We start from the raw sequence: 3739 nt of genomic DNA, 5'->3' as shown, positions 1-3739 counted from the left end.
AGTGTTTTCCTAATAATGGAATTGCTGGGTCAAATGGTGTTTCTATTTCTAACTTTCTAAGAAAGCACCCTACTGCCTTTTATACTTCCACCAACAGTGAATAAGGGTTCCAGTTTCTCCACAACTTCACCCTCATTTGTTGTTTGCTGTACTGTTGAATTTTGCTATTTTTTACTGGAATGAGATGATATCTCACAACTGTTTTTATTTGCATCTCTCTTAGAGCTAGAAATTTTGAACATTTCTTCATGTGTTTGTTGTTCTCTGAATGTCTTCTTTGGTAAAGTGTCTGTTTATATTCTGTGCCCAGTTTGCAATTGGGTTATTTACATTTATTTTGTTCTGGTGCTCAAGTATTCTATAAATCCTAGATATAAGTCCCTTATCAGACATGTCATTACCAAATATTTTTTTCCCAATCTGTGGCTTATCTTTCTACCTTGTTGAAGTTTTTGGATGTGCATAGAGATTTCATTCTGAGAAGGTCCCATTCATCTATTTTATCCTCTCTTGGTTGTAGGTTTTTCAGTGTGCTTGGAAGACCGTTCATATTGTGGATTAGGGCTTCTAGAGTTCTTCCAAGCTTCTCTCTAATGAAGTTTATAGTCCTTGGCTTCAGTTCTAGGTCTTTGATCCAGTTTTATTTGGGTTTTGTGTATAGTGTGAGGTGTGGATCTTGCTTGGGTTTTCTGCAGATAGTTTTCTGACAACATTTATTAAAAAGCCTGGCATTTCCCCACTTAATGGATTTTGTCTTCTTGTAAAAAATCAGTTCACCATAGGTAGATACGGTGAATGCTACGTTCTCAATTCTATTCCATTGATCTATGTGTCTGTCATTATACCAGTACCACACTGTCTTGACCACCACGGCAGTGTAGTAGGATTTTAAATCAGGGAGTGAGATGACTTCTAACTTGTTTATCCTTTTAAGGAGTGCTTTGTTTATGTGGAATTGCTTCCATTCCAGATTAAATTGGAAATTATCTTTTCCATCTCATTGAAGAATGGAATTGGCACTTGTATTGGAATTGCATTGAATTTGTAGATTGCCTTTAGGAGAATTGTCATTTTCACGATATTAAGTCTTCCTACCCATTAATAAGGCTTATTCTTCCATTTCTCCAGGTCTCTTTTTGTTTCTTGTAATAATGTTTCGTAATTTTCTTAAAATAGGGCCATGTATTTCCAGTTATATTTACTCCTAAGTATTTAATCTTGTGAATAGCTATTGTGATGGGTATTGTTTCTCTTACTTTTAGTTCTGTATTCTCTTTGTCACTGTAGAGAAATCCAATTGATTTTTGTATGTTGATCTTGTATCCTTGGACTTTGCTGAATTGGTCAACTATATCCAGTAGTTTTCTCACTGTCTTTAGGGTTTTCTAAGTACACTATCATATCATCTGCATATAGAGATAATTTTGCCTCCCCTTTGCCAATTTGGATACCTCTTATTTCCTTCTCTTGTCTTATTGCTATCACTAAGACTTCCAAATACAATATTGAATGGAGAGATGATAGTGAGTATCCTTACCTAGTTCCTGTTCTTAAAGGGAATGCCTTTAATCTCTCTCCACTGAAAACAATGTTGGCCTTCAGGTTTGAGTATACACTTTTTACTATACTGAGGAAATTCCCCTCTAATCCTATTTTGTTGAGTGTTTTAATCAAGAAAGGGTGCTGAATCTTGTCAAAGGCCTTTCATGCATCAATTTATAGGATCATGTGGTTCTTGTCCTTTGCTTTATTAATGTGATGAATTACATTGATTGTCTTTCTTATGTTGAACCATCCTTGTTTACCTGTTATGAATCCTATTTGGTCATGGTGACTTTTTTTAAGTATCATTGGATTCTATTGGCCAGGATTTTATTCCGAATTTTTGCATCTATGTTCTTGAGAGATAGTTTTCTGTTTTAGAGGTGTCTTTACCTGACATTGTTATCAATGATATGTTTGCTTCATAGAATGAGTCTGGGAGAATTCCATCTTTTTCTACTTCCTGAAACAGTTTATGTAGAATTGGTGACACTTCTTGTCTGAATGTTTGATAAAATTCAATTGTAAAACCATCTAGTCCGGGCTTTTTTTGGTTGCAAGTTGTTTTATTACCTTTTCTTTTCTTTTCTTTCTTTTTTTAATGGGTCTGTTCAGGTGTTTTATTTCAGTTCTTGTCAGGTTAGGTAGGTTGTGAGTGTCTAAGTATTTGTCCATTTCCTTTAAGTTTTTATATTTGTTTTTGTATAGTTTTTCATAATATTCTATCATTAACACATTTATTTTAGTTGGTTCTGTTGTGACATGGCCTGTTTCATCTCTTATTTGGATTATTTGTGTCCTTTCTTTTCCTTTTTAGTTTTGCAAGTGGTTTGTTGATTTTATTAACCTTTTGAAGAATTAACTCCTGGTTTTGTTGATGGTTTCAGTTGTTTTTCTGCTTTCTATTTCATTTCTTTCTGCCCTAATTATTATAATTTCTGGTTTTTCAGAGGGTGTCGGATTTTCTTGCTTTTTTTTTCAAATTGTTTGAGATACTGTGTTAGAAAATCAATTATCATTTCTTATTGTCTTTTCATGTGGTTGCTTATTGCTATAAATTGACCTCTGATTACTGCTTTGAATGTTACCCAAAGGTTTTGGTAAGTTATGTTTTTATTTCAAGAAACTTTCATTTCATTTTTAATTTCTTCTAGGACCCACTTATGTTAAAGCAAGGTGTTGTTCAGCTTAGAAAAGTATGGTTCCCCCCCTTTATTCTCTTATTAGTAATTTTAAATTTTGTAGCATTGTGGTCTGAAAAGATGCTTTATATTATTTCTATGGGGTTTTTTTTAATTTATTGATGCTTTCTCAAGAAAGTCCCATGCACATTGGAGAAGAAGGTATATTGTTGTTTTGGGGGGTGCCTTAGCTTAAATATATTTATGAGATTGAATTTATTTATTGTGTGTTTTAATTCTTTGGCATCTTTGTTGAGTCTCTTTCTAATAGTTCTATCTTTTCTTGAGGGTGGTGTATTGAAGTCTCCAACTACAATTGTGGTTTTGTCTATTTCTTTTTTCAGTTTTGTAAATATTTGTTTTGTATATTTTGCAGCTGTATCATTTGCTGCATTAAATATTTACAATTGTTAATTCCTCTTATTCTATTGACCCTTTAAGCATTATGATGTTACCTTCCTTGTCCTCTGTGTTGATTTTTGCATTGAGATCTATTTTAACAAAGATTATTATTGCTATGCTTCATTTTTTCTGGTTGTTATTTGTTTGGTATATTTTTCCACCCTTTTATTTTTAGTCTTTCTTTATCTTCACTTTTCAGATTTGACACTTGTAGACAACATATTTACAGTTTTTAGTTGGACCTCCACAACAGCTTCTGACACGCCTCCAGGTAACAAGCCCCAAGGTGGAGCCTAAACCGGTTTTGCCCTCGGGCCTATGGCCCTCAGGCCAAGAAGAAAAACACAATCTATACAGGAGTTCTACAGGACACATCACCTTCCCTTCGGAGACAGTACAAGTAAACTTAAGAGACACTGGACACAGGGGGAAGAATCTCTCTGACAAGCTGTCAAGTCACAGGTAAGACAATGGGACATTAATTCTGAAGGCATTTGGTAGAAGTGAAGTGGCATCCTGCTGGAGGGTGGAGCTGGGAAATAAGTGGGTCAAGGCACTGGGCTAAGGGCAGGGACTACACTGTAACTAATGGTCACCTCCAAAATGAGGGATTT

Source organism: Elephantulus edwardii, unplaced genomic scaffold (assembly GCF_000299155.1).
Source record: "Elephantulus edwardii isolate Elephantulus edwardi_28Jun2011 unplaced genomic scaffold, EleEdw1.0 scaffold00467, whole genome shotgun sequence".
Lineage (NCBI taxonomy): Eukaryota > Metazoa > Chordata > Mammalia > Macroscelidea > Macroscelididae > Elephantulus > Elephantulus edwardii.
The sequence above is the reverse complement of the archived record's forward strand: the minus strand, read 5'-3'. Positions refer to the sequence as shown.